Source organism: Phyllostomus hastatus, unplaced genomic scaffold (genome assembly GCF_019186645.2).
Source record: "Phyllostomus hastatus isolate PE091 unplaced genomic scaffold, TTU_PhHast_1.1 phas_contig_30, whole genome shotgun sequence".
Lineage (NCBI taxonomy): Eukaryota > Metazoa > Chordata > Mammalia > Chiroptera > Phyllostomidae > Phyllostomus > Phyllostomus hastatus.
In genome coordinates, this window is record NW_025333841.1 from 6,306,650 (window position 1) to 6,324,394 (window position 17,745).

The window sequence follows — 17,745 nt, forward strand, 5'->3', positions numbered from 1 at the left end:
AAAATATGATGGGGGCCATCATACCAACATCCTTCAGATTTTAAGAGTGGTACTAATTTCTATCATTTTCCTTTTCCTCCTATGATGCAATATTGTTTTTGATTTACTATATTGGTCGAGAGGCAATTTATCATATGCTTCCATTTGCCCTTACTCACTGTGATAGCTTTTATGCTATAGTTCAAGGACCCAATGCGGCCATTTCTTCACCTGCCAAATATGTCAATATTAATTATACATCTGTACAGGGAGTAAGAGGGAATAACAATTGTGTCCACAGTTCCAGAGGATCCACTGTAAGATGAACCTTGGCCAGAACTCCATTTATTACCCAGCCCTTCATTACCTTCACTCTAACAATGAAGGTGATAACAACACTTGAAATGTCTAGATATTAAGGTCAATTTAGACCCATGTTCCAGGAGTCCTTGAAACCTCTGGGCAACTTTTCTCCAGTGTACATTTACCTGAGAAAATGGCCATCGGTCTCTTTGGGAAAGGACTATGGAATCATTACTGTGCACATGTGCCATGATTTTGCAGGGACCTTCTTTCTGTGTACCCAGCCTCATTAATCAATGGCTCCAGGCCAGAAAACTGGCTCAGGTTTAGAAAATGGGCCAAGAATCATGAATTCCTATCAGTGTGACTGAATTTGTGTCCCAGTCATCCAATCTTAGTTTCTTCTGTTGGTACAAATTGACTAGTACCCTTGTTCCCTGCCCATCTATTTTGCCCGCAAGGATCTTAGGTTCTATTAACCATATCCATAACACTTTTACCTATCAGACCCCCTTGACTGATACTCTCACCTTGCCATCCATTATGGCAGTTATGACCTCATGGCTTCTCCTTCATGTCATGGGACTTGACATTTAAGCTTCACCACTGAATGGCCTTTATAGTTTTGGTGTTTTCTCATATGCATTTCTATGAGCAAGCTAAATTTTGTGACTGCCTCTCCTACTATCAGGCCTAGTCTGCAGATGGTATCCACCACTGAACTTCTTAGTTAGACTGGTGCCCCTCTCATCAGAGCATTCTTTATGGCCTTGGTACATGGTATGTTCCTAGGTCCATTCTGTGGAACATAATCATCTCATGGTTCTCCTCAGCATTACAAAGTAGATCCATTCTGCATTGCCTATTTTGCTGAACTTTTAAATCCTTTCCTTTGTCACCTGCCTTGGCAATCACAACATTTCAGCTTCACTCAGCAGGGACCATTACTTTTTCCATGCTTTTAGGAGCCATCTTATTATGAAGTCATACCATTTCCTGGAGTCCTATCAAGGGCATTCAATCCTGTATCTCCAGAGAACACTCACGGAGTCAAGTCAGTAGACTCCATATCCAATTTTATGATCCACCTCCCCTTTATCAAGCACCTTCAGAATCTAGTCCCATGTGTTACTCCCTTAGCTCCTGTGGGACATGCTGGCTAATTCTTGTAGCTTCTATAGGGGTCTAGACCCATTTCTTCCTCATCAGTATAACATCTTCCCAGCTACATTATGCTGCAACTTAACCCTAGTCATGGGCCTAGTTGTCAGAAGAGGTTGGAAAGGTTGGGGGATGGAAATACTAAGCAAGGTCCCTGTTGCCTTTGTGTAGATACTTTTCAATTATCTCTGGTAATGGGATGGAGAACTAACTCCTACTAGATGGACCATTTCTGTGGGCTCACAAGGTTGGGAAGTGTCTATTATTTCCTTCATAAAAGTCTAATATGTCTTGATTAGTGCCTTCCTTTTCATGAACCACCCTTCCAATTCTGGTGACTGTTTTAACAATTGGGCCAGGAGCTATTTGTGTTCCACCTATTGCTGGTGACGGGAGTCTCATGACCTGCCTGGCAATGAGTGATCCAGCACAAAAGGCCTGTCTTATCACCTGCTTTCTTGGATCACTCTTCACACCAATTTCCTCATGCTGGGTTTTCTGGAAGCAGATACTAGGATGGAATTTGGAGTGCAGGATGTTTTTAGGGACCAACAATCTGTGAAAAGAAGCATGATTGAGCAGAGGAAGGACTCAACTGCAGCACAGGTCTGACAATGCCTTGGCCAACCTAGTGAGGAGCCATGGAGCAAGAGTTGCCCTTCACAGTTGCCTTGTGGCAGATGCAAATGGCCAGGCCTCTTTACCCATCTCCCCTCTCCCATTTTGCTCAGTCACTAGATGTTGGCAGCATCAATCTCAAGTTACTTTCCTCTTTGCATGCATTACCTCAGATGAGGTGCTTTCTGCTTCTTAGACAGACCCAAAAGGAGTGGACAGCTAGTGACTGTGTGTGACCATACCCCCTGAAAGTGGGTAAAAAGTCCTTCTCCTTCCTTGAAGCAGGATCTGGGCAGTGTGTTTCCATGTCTGCCACTTCCCCTACCATTCATGTTACTTGTGTCAGTAGCAGTTACAGTTTGTGAACTATCTCATTAATCCAAAGATCCAGAGCATAACACAGCAATTCTCTAACTGGCACACAGTGCTCTGAGACCAGCACCTGATTTGAGCAAGATCTAATACATTGGTCCATGCCCTCAAGATGGCATTTTCTTTGTTTTTTTTTAATAAAGCATATCACTTTATCTAAATCTACAAAGTTGCTATAGAGAAGAGAAAATAAAATAGCAGATACTGAAGCAGTATATAATAGGAAGAATGTGGGTGTTGGGACTGGATGAGATTGTTTGCTACTTACTTGCTATGTGCACTAGCACCTACCTAGTTGTCCATAAATATTGGTGAGAATAGTTTTGTTAAGAATAGATGCCTTACTTTCAAAAATCAATGCATTCTTCCATCTTCTCTAGCTGTACCCTAAAATACAGCCTTTTGGCAATGGACCAAGGATCAGTAGAATGCTAAGAAAGAAGTTTCATTCATTAGTTAAGCTTTAATCTTAGCTGTGAGCCAACACTAAAATGAGTGTTATATAAAATCTTTACATACTTTAAAAAGCACATCCTTCCACTGCTGTAAGTTTTTCCTCTACTCTTCTTTAACCTTCTATTGATGACTACTGGTACCTTGGTGAATGGAGTGTGCTGGTGGACTTGAACATGGCCCCTGCAAAGGGAATTGCCCCTAATCCCTCCAGCACACTCGATTCACCAACCTCTAATAAAACACTGATTTCAAGGTACCCAAAGAGCTAGTTTGGAGCTCTTTGTTTTTCTTCCTCTCCTATGCCTTGAGAATCTTTAATTCAGTAAAATGTCTCTCTTTCTGCCTAGGTGAAAGTAGGCCATAATTAGCTTTGCCAAGAGCTCTCAAATGCACAGCCGTCCTTGGATCTTCATCTTTAATCTTGGAACCACAATCACATGTGCTTTCAAAGTGTAACGCATGTTCTACAGGGTCTGGCACAAATAATGCTACCCTTTTTATTACAAAATATTTTGTTACAAAGTCATAAGCATGTAATTCTGTAACATGACAATATCACACTCAAGCATACCATATGACATTTTAGGTGAAATGTTCAAATTAAAACTGTAAATTATTACACCCATATTATTACCTTACCAACCACAGTCAAGCAAGCCTAACTTCTGCCAGACCCTGTATAATACTACTTCTCATGTTGGCTCACAGCTGAGATTAAACCTTCATTGATGAATGAAACTTTCATATCTAAAGGTGATAGCTAAGTATTATAATCCTTGAAATGGCAGCAGTATGATAGCACACATGCTAGGAAAGTGTAAAAAGCTTTAAAAAAAGAATTTTACGATAATTTTAACTTTCTGACACTGTAAGAACCACCAGCTCTATGGCTCTATACTTAAAAAATAATGAGATCTTATTCCTGGTCACTTAAGGTTGGGCAGGGATGGGGATATTCACTGTATTCTTTACAGTCTTCATCTTCTTACATGAGTGGTAACCTTTTCCCACCAGCCACTGTCAGATCTTTACCTCACTATCTACAAACCATATCCATTACTATCATCATCATAGCCATCTTCGTTATGGAACATGACCATACCCTTGCATGAATAGGTTGATTTTCTTCAGGACCCCTTGCCTGAATTCTTTACTCAGGTGTGTGTGTGTGTGTTCATATTCTTCACTCAGATATATATAAATTCTGGCCTGCTTAGTAAACCACAATTAACTTGTTAATTCTGGCACTGGCAGAATAGTATATTATTTATATATATAAATATAAGTATAATGCTACATTATACATATAACCTAATATATTATATTATATAATAATATATATCATATAGCATATTATATATTATAATGCATTCACCAGAAAATCCAATTGCCTCCACATTGAAAAATATTGAGAATGTGACTAATGTATTTAATATTTTATACAGATAAACTGTCACCTGGACCATAGCCTCCTAACTAATCTCTCTGGTCACCCTAAGTGATCACTCTTGCTCCATAAAATCCATTCTTTTTCCAGTAGCAACCCAAATGAGCCTTTGTTAATGATAATCACATTGTTTCACTCTCCTGCTCAGAAGCTTTTAACCATTTTTGGTTACATTCAGAATAAAACCCATATTTCTTGTCATCTACCATGAACCCCTGCATAGTCTAAGTTCTCCTGACCTCATAAGTTTTATGTCCTGTCACTCTCCTCCTTTCTAATTCTGCTCCACCCACACTGGATAAAATGAGATAAGGTGAATATTATAGGATGCATGATGGGCCTTTTCCAGTAGTCCTGGAAGTTAGGTTGAAGCTCAAAATTAAGGGCAATTGGTATTAGATAAATGAATGGTAATTAAAGCTCACAGTTATTCATCACTTACTACGTGCCAGACATGTTTCTAAGTGCTTTCACATGGATTGACTCATTTAAACACAACTTCCTGAAGCAGGTACAATTATCATTCTCATTTCACAGAAAAGAAAATTGAAGTATAGAGATAATCCACAACTTGCTTGAAGTCACACAAATAGTAAGTGCTGGGACCAAGAGTTGAATCTAGGTAGTCTGATTCTGCAGTCCTTGTTCTTCACAGCCACACTTCAGCTGTTCCTTGCAATCTCACAGGACCAGCCAAAGAACTACCAAATACACCACTGCAATACTTGCTAAGAGGTAGCTAAACTGCCCCTTTAGATCTTCACCTTCCACCCCATATAACATAGATAAGTATAAGATTGGGGCTTTTTGAAGGGCAGGGCCTTGAGTGAGAAGGAATTTGTATTAGTGGGTCATTATCAAGCTAAGTGGGGCATTTTCCTTCTCTCCCCATGGGGGCAAAGGACTCATCAGGTTCAAGCCAAATGAGATTGAACTGCTGATATGTTCCAGAGTACCAATTTCACTGAGCTATTTAATGTCAGGGCCTATATCTTTTTGGGTCTCTGTATCCACAGTTCCTAGCATAGTGCTGGGCACAAGGTAGGAGTTTGGTACACAATTGAGCAATGCACAGCTGCACCGGAGGTTTTGTACACCATTGGGTATGTCCTTCAACTGGCTGGGGAACATGCAGGAAATGAGATGGACGGGTTGGACCTTGAGTTGCTTATGATCTAGACAGGGTGATGGAAAGCCGAGCAGTTGTAGGGGGAAAAAAGACAAGTACAAAAAGACACAGAGAAAAGTCCAGTTGCTAAGTATGAAAACTAAAGATAAGTCCTGTTGTCAAGTATGAAACTAAAGGAAATCATCAAGGAGGGCTTAGTAAAATTGTAGTTATTATTGTCTTCATGTAGTGAATGTCAAAACAAGATGTGAACTGATAATGCTGGACATGAATTTATGCCCATAGTGCAATCAGGCACACCAGGAAGGTTTAGTCACTTGATTTGCTAGAGCCCATCTCCTGGTTCATGTGATTGACTGAGGCCCAAAGACATAGTAACATTATTACAGGAAAAATCATGATAATGAAACTTGCTGGAAAATAATGACTACATCTTACAGCTGCATCTGATTCCACTACATCTGTGCCCATCAACTCAGTCAGCAGTGCCAGAGTCACTTGAGTAATTGTAGCCAGAGTCAGAGGGGCTGCCAGCTCTGGCTCCTGCAGTAGGCCCTGAAGCTGGGAAAATGGAGTAAGCAGGTGTGGAAGAGGGATCTACTTTCAACAGGAACCATGGGCAAGTGGATTAGAGAGGTTTGTTTACTAATAGGTGGCAGAGTAGTATGGACCATTGATTATAAGCTGGGGCATTGGAGCCACACTGTCTGGCTTCAAATTCTGGCTTGCTTAGTAAACCACAATTAACTTGTTAATTCTGGCACTGGCATGTAAGATGTTGATTAACTCTTACACAACTCTGTCTGCTCATCCATGAAATGGAATTCATAATAGTTCCTACCTCATGGGATTGTTATGAGCGTTAAATGAAATAGTGTACATGAAGTGCTTGGCATTTAGCTTGTGCTTAACAAATATTTGCTATTTTTATTATTTATATTACTATTGTCTCTGACCAATATTTTTCATAGTATGGTTTCAATCCAGCAATAGATGAGAAAAATCATTTAAGCAGTCATGACCTAAATATTTCATTAGTAAAATAGGATTAAATAAAAAATGTGTGCCCTGGCTAGTATAGCTCAGTGGGTTGAGCACGGGCCTGTGAACCAAAGGATCGCTGGTTCGATTCCCAGTCAGAGCACATGCCTGGGTTGTGGGCCAGGTCCCCAGTACAGGACATGTGAGAGGCAACCTCACATTGATGTTTCTCTCTCTCTCTCCTCCCCTTCCCCTCTCTTTAAAAAATAAATAAATAAATAAAGCAAAAAATATGAGTGCATTGTCTGTTATAAATATTGTTTCAGGAAACTTGTTTCAGGTGTTTGTGTGCATGTATATTATACATGCATGTACAGATGCATAAGCACATGCATATGTGTGAGCACACATGAAAATAGTACACACTTATATGTGTAAATATATACATGTCATACAAACAAAAATACATTCACGTGCATACACACATGCACAAACACACATGTAAAGATGTACACATATATACATGCACACACATTTACACATACATATATACAGATTCATATCCATACATATACAAATATACATCTATCAATACAAACATGCAATGCACTGATACATGTAAACATACTCATACCATATACACATAAACCCATACACGCAATCCATATATGCAGCTAGGGACTACATATCTCAGTGTTGGTTATACAGGGGTAGTGAAAACAAAGTTTATAGTTGTGACTACAAAAAGCACAGAGTTTATTATTGTATTATTACTTATTAATTCTTGTATTATTTATTTGTATTAGAACTGTAAACCTACTTTTGCCCACCACCCCTATAGTTTGATGGGGTCATGTGACTAGTTCTCACGAACTGCTTATGGTTAAAGAAATTTGTATTACTTCCAGACAAGTCATGCACATTTTCTTCAACCCCTTTTCCCTTTTTACTGACCAGATGCAGAGGAGGAGCATAGTGATCTGGGGAGCCATGTGTTGAAGGTAGAAGGAGCCTGGGTCTCTGAGTCACTGCTTATGAGAGAACTGTCTGCATAACAGGAACAGCTTTTTAGACTTATGAGTGAGAAGTTCTGTTATATTTGAGCCTATCACATATGAGTCTGTTTTTTTGAGTTACCCTACTCTAACTAATACAAGTGCCTTATGTTAGTTGCATCTCTCTGGATTTATAATTAAGATAGAAAATTCCCTGAGTTTGGTCATTCTCTTAGTATGTTTGGGATGCTACAACAAGAAATATTATAGACTGGGTAGCTTATAAGAAACAAATTTATTTCTTACACTTCTGTATGCTCGGAAGTCCAAGACTGAGGCTCTGGCAGATTCAGTGTCTGGTGAGGGCCTGCTTCCTGGTTCATAGAGAGCTGTCTTCTCACTACGTCCTCACATGTCAGAAGGAGTGAAGGAGCTCTCTGGGGTCTCTTTTATAAGGGCACTGATGCCATTCATGAGGGTTCCACCCTCATGACCCAATTACCTTCCAGAGGTCCTGTCTAATACCATCACATTGGGTGTTAGGATTTTGACATATGAAATTTGAGGGATCACAGAGTCAATCTAAGGAAGTCATGGATTCAAAGTATTATGGGGCTATCTAGAACCCTTTCTACTGAAGGGCCATTAGTACTTGTGCTCTGCAAGTAGGCTGACAATTTTTAATAAAGGAAAAAAGCAACTAAATTACTATTCACCTTCAGATACTTGGTGCCAAACGTATAAAGGTTATTTATTTTGTTTAATAAACAGATACAAAGCACTTATTCTGCCTGGCACTGATAACTGCTTCAAAAATATTAACTCATTCAATTTTCTCAACAATTCTATGACTTAAGCTCTATTACTACCTCAACTTTACATATGAGGAAACTGAGATGTGGAGACATTAAATCATTTGCCCAAGGTTACACAGCTAATAAGTAGCAGAGTTGGGGAGGAAAACCCAGGCATTCTGGCTCTAGAGCTCATGCTTTTATCTACCATGCCATATTGCTTCCCATTAAGGGATGAGCTATTTTTTTTTCCTGCTCTACTCTTGGTGGAGAGCAGATGTGATGCCTTCCCTCAATCTTAAAAAAGGAGTGCATTTTCAAGGAGTGTTTGGGTCCATGGTTTTGTTTTGAGTAGAAGACACCCTCCAATCCCTGGACTCTTCCTGAATTAGAAAGTAGATGATTGCCACTTACTGCCCCCACCTTACCATTTTGAGTGTCCCTTGGAGGTTGCATGTGTGCTCGTGGGAGAAGACAGCCAGCCCCATTGGGCTGCTTTGTTTGTGAGAATTAATAGGATCACAGCACACAGTAGTATGATTGCAAATAGAAATACTGCTCTGCACAAACAAATCTGTTTCTTGCTTCATGCCAAGAACTATAGCGGGTAAACTCACATTCAAATTGGCCTTGATGCATGGAGTGTTGTTTTTTCTGTAACAAATTCTTGGCCTTGGCCAGAGCTCATTAGTCCATGATCCCAGTTAGTGAGTGTTCAATAGGACAGAATTGGCCCATGGCTCTGAGTTGTCAGGGGTCTGCCTTGTCTTTGAGTGAGAGAGGTAAATATCCCACCACCAGCAATCATCTCTTGTCTTCACTAAAACTGATTGTGGTTAGGTCATTAATTCTCACACTCCCCCTTTTTTATTCTCCACTTAGAAGTTCCAATGGGAGTTTTATAAGCTCTTTATCACATTTTATTGCTAGAGCTAACCTTATCCCTACCTCCACTAACCCATAATTGAGGCACTCTCCTCAACCCTGTTTTGGTGTCTGTCCCTTCTTTAAAAATCTCTAAGAACATTATATTTCTAAATGTTTACATTTCAAGAAAAAAATCATAAGAACTAAGAGGATCGGAGTTGAAAGGGCCCTTAGAGATGATTTTCTACCCTAACCCCTTCATTTTATAACTAAGGATACTGAAGCCAGGGGAAAGATGATTCACTGCAAGGGTGTGTGCCTGGAAGTGGAAGTGAGCAAGAGTGCTTTGGAGGTTTGACTCATGTCCCTAAGTCAGGGCTACTGCACTGAGAAGCCATAGCTGCCTGTGCAAAATTGTGCCTTGGGAATGGCCTTAGAAGCAGTGCACTTAGCAGAGACTAGACTATAGTTTAAGGAGCTACATGATTTAATGAGAAAAGGTTTCAACCCAAGGCTAAAAAGTAGAAATAAATAATAGATGCCAAATATCAGGCCCCCTAATCTAATCAGATGCTATGCTGTTTGCTTACATGCTCAATTTCTTACACAAATAAGGGTTAACTGTCACATCGGTATTATCTCATGTGAGTGTCACTGTAATATTCCAAGGTTGGTTTTATCTTGTTTTATAGATCAGCAAACTGAGGACAAGAACTATTAAATAACTCGCCAAGGGTAACAGCAAGTAACTGCAGACCCAAGGTTCACACCTAGCTCTGTCTTGCTTCACAGTCCACATGTTAAACCCTGAGCCAAGAGGGGACTGCTTCACCACACTATGAGACTCTCAGAAGCTCTCCTCCCAGAAATATGCTGAGATTGGGGCCTTCTGAGAGCTCTTTGCCCATTTCCTTTGGGATAATCAGTAGCATCTAAGAACCATGCCCTGGCTGGCAACCAGGCCTTACTATGGACTCCAGGGATAGCAGGAGTTTGGCTTTCACAGTTCATTGTCCCTTGGTAACTCATCATTTCCCCAGGTGACCAGCTGGCAAGTGGCCCACTGAAATTGCTCTACAAATGATCTGTACCATAAACTTCACAATAACCTACTGGGAAGTTAATGGTTTTGGCGTCTGAAGAATTATGGCATTTCAGAAGAGAAGCAGTTTATTGTGTTTTCATTTTATTCCAGAGGGAGAGAGCTCATTAATAATGAAATCTGTACCGTGCTTGGAATGTGGGCAGGTGAGCGAGAGGAAGAGTAGAGCAGAGTTCTCCTCACTGGAATGAGGTGTCACCTGTGTAAAGCTGTGATTCCTGTCAATACCATCTACGTCTCACTCCCTTCATTCCTTCACTATAGTGTAGTGAAGAAGAGAAAGGCAAAACAAGTTTGCCTCCTCTGAGTATGTCCTGGAATGAGGCCATGTGTCCTGGCACTTGGGGAACTGGGCAAAATCCAGTGATAATAGCCAATATTTATGTAGCATACAGTATGTTATATGATGTTTTAAGTGCTTTATGTGCCCATTAATTCACTCAATACAGCAACCTTAAGAGGTAGATTCTTTTCAATCTTATTATCATCACCACTTCACAGATTTAGAAACTGAGGTACAGAAAATTATTGTAACTTGCTCAAGAATGCATAGCTAGGAGATAAGTATGTCAGCTTTGTAAACCCAGGCAGTATGACTTTATAGTATGTGTACATGATCATCACACCATTATACCTCATGGAGAGAAATAGTGGCTAAATGTGATTCTGCATATTCTTTGATGACAGGCTGTTACTGTTCTGACTTGAACTTGGCCCCAGTACTTGCCAGGCCATTGACAAAGACTGCAGTGTGATGCACTGACCTTTATGCTATATGTATGATTGTTTGCTTGTCTGCCATCCCTATTCTGTATGGCTCATGTCAGGGCTACCAAGAGCAAGAATGGTCAACATCCAGCAAACAAAAAATTATGGATTTATCTCTTCTGTAAAACTGAAAATTGAGCCCTTTCCCCTAGTTAACTGATTCCATTCTTATTCATTCTTTTGTGGACCAAATCAGCCTTTTGTTCAAATGTGTGAAGATAACACCATCACCCACCTTGTTATGTCTTCTCCCTGGAGAAAAGTGAGGAGGCATACTTATCAGTAGTGCAGTCAAATAATCTCTGAAATGGACTCATTCCAAATATTTTAACTATACAAGTAAATAGTCTGCAGGTGGAGATTGGAATTCTAAACATTTTTGAAATTTCTGATAATTGCAAAAAAATTTTCAAGCCTAACCTCAAGATTTCCATAGTCCTGAAGCCCACTATTCCACTGCAAAAAAAAAAAAAGTAGCAAGTGACAAGGAAAAGTTGATATTTGGTGCCCTACATTCAAAAAAAAAACCACAAGTGGTTTTAAATATTACAAATACATTACTTTTAGAAGCCCAAAACTCTTACTCACTCAGTTTAGAAGGCTGATCAAAATGAAATAAAATAAAATAAATAAACAGCAAGGGTTTCTGCTCCAATTAGGTCTGTCTCAGTTTCCATGACATCCAGTCTGTTAGCACCCATATTCTTATCAGGATCTATGCTTAGCTTTTAGGATGCCAATGTTTGCTTTGAGGTTTATAGACCATATCATAGTTCAAAGGATTCCATTATACTCAAGGGAAGAGAATTTATGGATGCCAGTAGGTGATGCTATATTTGACTCCTGGCATCAGTGTTTGGTACTATCCTTCACAAGTCCCTGTGGGTAACTGGGATTTGATAGAATTACAGATAATATATTTATGGTAAAATCTTGGTCTTTAACTACATTGTTTTTACAGCAGCCACTCCAGATAACACTCATAGGCTGACCCTAATAAAAGGTACCCCAGGAAATCATTCTATTGCAGAGAATATGGAAACAACCAGGGTTTGAATAATGTGTAAATCTTCACTTTGTGCTTTAAGAAATTGAACCACAAGGTTCAAGAGAATTTTTTCATGTACTAGTAGGTCCACGCTAAATTTACTTCCTCAAGCAAACAGAACAACAGACAACTACACAAGTAAAACACTTGTAGGCCTTCCTTAGAATGGGAAAAATATGATTAAACTAATGTGTAATTTCCAAGGAAACTAACAGGAAGGCAAGTGTAAACTTATTTGTTAAAATATACATAACAGTGTGAAATAAAAGAGTGTATAATAAATTTAGCAGGTGGAATGGACTTTGTTCTTCTCTGTACATATCACTTAAAAATAATATTCCATTTAGAAAATACATATGCAAGTCCCACATTTTATAATCACCCTGACTCTCAAAGTTCTTGCATAGTGCTTTTACATCAGATGACATCTTTCTTCAACCTTACATCTTCCTTTTCTTTTTTAAGTTTTCTATTTATTCAATCAGATTGCAATTGGAGAAGCATCTTTGGAAAGATCAGTTTAGAACAGTTCTTACCTTTAGTTTCTTTGTTTTCAAAAGGAAAAGACTGCATTAGAACCCAGGCTCTTAATCTGGGTTTCATGGATGGGATTCATGGGGGTCTCTAATCCCCAGGAAACTGTATTCAAAATTTGGCATGTGTGTATAAGTACTTATGTACAGCATCTGAGGAAAGAGCCTGTGGTTTTTATCAGACTCTCAGATGTTCATGTAACCCCCCAAAATTAAGAATTTCTGAGTAAGATGCTTTCTGAGTTCCCTTGTAACCCTGAAGTTCAAAGAGATTTACTAAGCAGATTTATTACTGCTCTTTGTTAGTTGAGGGGAGGGTGACAGGAAATTCAACAGGTAGCCCAGTGAAAGCTGTATAATATTTGCCATAGTCAAGTGTAATTGAAAATCCAAATATGTAATGAGATAACTTAATACATGGTTTTAAAATTGGAGACAGAGAAGTAATAAGGACTAATAACTTCAAAGCCTCAATAATTTTGTCACATTAGTAATAATAAAAGATTTCTTCAGACCCACTTATTTCCAGTATTGCTTTTTACTCTGCTAACTGCCTACTTTTCATTCTTTTCACATATCCATGATATCTCATAGACTTTCAGAATAAGCTACTGAAATATAGCATAAACATGTGAAGGGGACAAGATGAGAATGAAGCTGACTATGATTGCAACTAGGTCAAATCTATTAATATGTGATATTTATGTCTCTGTACAGTTGAAGCTGAAAATTCTTTTGTATAACATTTCCTCTTTGATTGAAAAATTTCCACTCAAAATACTTCAAAACCATCATTTCAATTTTTATCATCCCTGAAAATTTCATTTTAAAAGAAGCACAATGTTATCATGCTGAAATGGATGTCACTGTATTACATCACTTTGCACGGTGTGAAACTTTCTCTCTAGAGTTAATTTCACTGCACCATATCAGAAATGTGCCTGTGAACTTAGTGAGGGATAGTTAGAGGACAGAACTAATGAGATCAAAGTCACAGGTTCAGTCTCCATAAGTGTCTTAACTTAGTTATGTTCCCTGGGTATAGACTGTACCCCAACTCTGGCCAAAAGACTCTTGGGGTCAATGGAATCCAGGAAAGAGAGGATATGACTTAGTGTACAAATAAACCCATCCTCCATGACTGAAGAGATACCTCAAAGAACACACATTTCAGAACCTCCCAATGTTAGTTTTAGAAAGAACCTCAGAGCTCTTCTCTTTTTCATTCTTATCTGATGTGCAATAATTTTGTCAGGGTTATCCAGTCTACTCTTGAATACCTCCAGTGACAAGGAACTTGTTTCTCTACAGTGCCATCCATTGAATCTTGGAACAGTTCTGATAATTTTTTTATTTGAATTACTACTGTCTGTCATTCTGTAAACTGGCTCTAGACCTTCTCCGTGGGATCAACAGAATAAGAGTCCTTTACACGACAGTCCTTTACAAGTTGGAAAAAAGCAAAAGGGTTAAGTAAGGGCTTCTGGCTTTACTTCTACAGTGCCATACTTACTGGCTTATGTCAGCAGAGAGAGCCCTTGCTTAAAGAAGCAAGCATTTAAGCAGAGATCTTTTTAAATTGTTTTATTGTTGTATAGTTACAGTTGTCTGCATCCCCCCCCCACAGTCCCCCTGCACCCCAGCCAAACCCACCCTTGCCTCCCTCCTTTGCTTCTCCCTCCCACTTGGTTTTGTCCATGTGTCCTTTATGGTAGTTCCTGAAAACTCTTTCCCTTTCCCCCTCCCCTCTGGCTATTGTTACATTGTTCTTAATTTTAATGTCTCTGGTTATATTTTGTTTGCTTTTTTCTTTTGTTGATTATGCAGAGATTTTGATACCTTCATGTAAAGCACTCAGGTAAAGCACTTGGAAAAGGAACCTTAATTCCCTTCTAGTTCTTGAGAACTGTTTTACATATAACACACAGCTGGGTGATATAAAAAGGACCGCTAAGGAGCTCTCTGTCAACCTTCAGCTTGCAAAGAACATGGCAATGGGCACTACCTCCAGGCTGGAGATTTGGGACATTAGTAGGTGGTTCACACCAATCTGTCATTGCTTCTCCAGAGGGCCTACTGGGGAGATCTTTGAATGAGAAGATTGACTTTTAGTCCCCACAGAAAACATGTACTCATTCACTCATTCAAAAAGTATTTACTAAAGACCTTTTATGCCCCAGATGTTAAAGATACAATGATGAGCAACACAAACAAGGCCAACTGGGGAATATGGACATTAAACAAATAATCACACAAATAACATATAATTCCAAGTCATGATTACTGATCAAAAAGAAAATTGCAGATTATTTTCAGAGCATGTAACAGGTCTGATTTGGTTGAGGGTTTCAAGGAAGGCTTGCCTGACATTTGAGCTGACATATAATGAGTGAATAGGAATTAACAGTAAAGTGTGTATAGGTGGGGGAAGCATTCTAGCCAGAGGCCAGAATATGGAAAGGCCCAGTAGGAGAGAGATGTAGGAAGAAGAATTGAATATTCAAGGAACTAAGAGAGGGCCACTATAGGTGAAATTCAGAGATAGGGATTATTGCATAAAAGATGAAGCTGGAGAGGTCATAGGAGCAAGTCCATGAAGGATCCAGCAGTCTATGCATAAGACATGCAACTTTACCCTGTGCTCTTCCCCTGTCCTTCTCAGCAAATGTCATGATCACCACCCCCACAGAGTTCTTGTTTATTCTTGTCTCCAGTGATAAAGACTAAGAAACTCCAAGAAAACACAGTCAGGTCCTCTTTCTTCTCAGTGAGGTGGCAGAGCAGCCTCTCCAGCAGATGCAGACATGCAGATCCTTGTGAAGACCCTGACTGGCAAGACCCTCAGCCCTTGAGGTTGAGCCCAGTGACACCAATGAGGCAGTTAAAGCTAAAGACGAGGAGGTCTTGCTGTCTGACTAGCAGGATCTTATTTTTTTGTGGACAAACAGCTGGAAAGTTTCTGTAGTCTCTTAGACTACAGCATTCAGAAGAGTCCACCCTGCACTTTGTGCTTCGCTTATGGGCTGTCATCATTGAGCCCTCCCCCAGCCAGCTCACCCAGAAGTACCATTGCGACAAGATGATTTGCCCCAAGTGTCATGCTTGCACCCCTGCACTGCCAACTGCCACAAGAAGTGTGGCCACACCACTAACCTGCACCCCAAGAGGGTTAAATAAGGCCCCTTTATCACCTCTTGGGCCTACAGAGTGACTTTCTGCCAAATCCCTGTGACCCTGGGGCCTTCATAAAGTTACCCTTCATTGAGTAGAGCAGTAAAAAAGAGAGAGAGAGAGAGAAAAAAATAAAAGAAAACACAATCAGTTTGGAGGGTCTATGGGAGGAGGTAGAGCTATGGAAGTCTCATAAGTAATTGCAAGAGTATGTGAAAACTCTACAGGAAGAACTCTATGCTTATAATAAGCCTCTATGGTCCTAACTTCCCCTTCCCTTGATTAAATACCTCTCCATCTTGGCATGCCAGGCAAAGTGTGCATGTGATTTGCCACATCTGCTCACAGTAGGTTGCAACCCTACCCTGCTGCCCCCCAAATAAATCCTTTTTGGTGACAAAACACCTAGTCGATATTAATCTTCGGTGAACACTAAGAACATTCTCCATTCACATCACCCATTGCCTATTCAAAGTTTTATTTTCTCATTCTCCAAACTTTGGCATCTAGGAAGTGGGGGTGAAGGGAAAAGGCTTTAATGTGTATTAAGTACCTGCTGTTCACCAAACAGTGATTTTTAACCACTCATCATAACACTGTGAAGTAGTGCCCTTTCCACCATTTTACAGAGAGTGAAATTGACACACAGAAATCTTGAATAATTGGTCCAATGTCATATAGTTAAACTAATAAGCCCAGACACAAATTCAGGTTTGACTGACTCCAAAGATTCAGCTCTTTCTCCTAAATCAAGCTGCTTCTATCTTTCTTTTTTTGTGTTCATTAGCCTTCCAGAAGAAGTGTCCTGGCTACACTAATCTTGACACTAAGGTAATCATTTGAAACATACCAGTTGCTGGTATCAATGATATAACATTTAGTGAGGGTCGAAGTTCCTGGGTACAAGAGTCCCATTCATGGTTCATAATGCCCTTATATTCACAAGGAACCAGATACAATCATTCCAGAAGTTTTTGAATAGAACATCTTTGCTATCACCCCCTTGCCGGTGAGCGCTTAATGCAAGTGTTTGTCAGGGTTTTCTAATAAATTTGTTGTAACCTCTATGAAGCTAATTACCTCAAGACCCAGACTTGTCACAAGATAACATTCAAAGAAACATTCTGAACACCAAGAAAAATGTTAAAACAATTGTAATTAGCACTATAGATGTGGTCTCAGAATCCCCAAAGGGGATTCAAATTACCTTGTTTATCAAGCTTTCATAAAGATCTTTCTTAAATATGTTTCTCACATCATTCTCTTGATAGCTTACATAGTATAGATGCCCCAAACATCTCACATATATCTTTATCCATCTCCCCATATTTTCCTCAAACCTAGCATGTGCTGATGACTCTTGTCTTTCTTGCTCTTTCCTCCCATTTTATGGATTTATTCATCTCTTTCTTGCTAGTAACTTTCTACTCTGTCCATTATTAATGTTTCAAGTGGTCTCAGTGGTCAGGATGGTGGAAAAGGGATCTTTATAAATTAAGAGATACAAGGGCTTCCTTGAATACCTAAACTTTATTTTTACTTCACATTAATTTTTGTGATGTATCCACTTTAAGATTCCTCCACTTTAATGCAATAGCAGTGTTCAAAGTGAGAAGTACATAGGTTTCCATTTCCTAATCTCAGCAGACTCTGCTAATGCTCATGAATGGCCCTGACTTACTCTGCACTTCCCAGCACCCCTTTGTAGTTGGATTGGTCGTGAGACTGGTTCTAGCATATAGAGTTTGAATGGAAGTGACATGTGTCACTTCTATACCTAGAAAGGTAAATATACAGTTTGCCTTTTCTGAACTCTGTCACCTGTTTGGTGTATGGTTAACAACAGGTTGACCCGGAAGCCAACAGATGGAAGCACTCTGAGTCTTGGAGTAACTGCTTAGAAGTCAGTTACCAATAATCCACATTCTTCAGTCCTAGCAGTGAGAAGTAAAGTGTAGCTGCATTTTTTGTTTCAGTAACTAGTGCTAATTAAGCTAATATATTTTCATATTTTAATTAAA

The 17,745-nt window shown here is 39.5% G+C and overlaps 1 pseudogene; it reads left to right on the forward strand.

Annotated features, from left to right (window-relative positions):
- The first annotated feature begins 15,357 nt into the window (after nucleotides 1-15,357).
- LOC123819023 lies at nucleotides 15,358-15,730 on the forward strand (annotated as a pseudogene).
- Nucleotides 15,731-17,745: the final 2,015 nt, after the last annotated feature.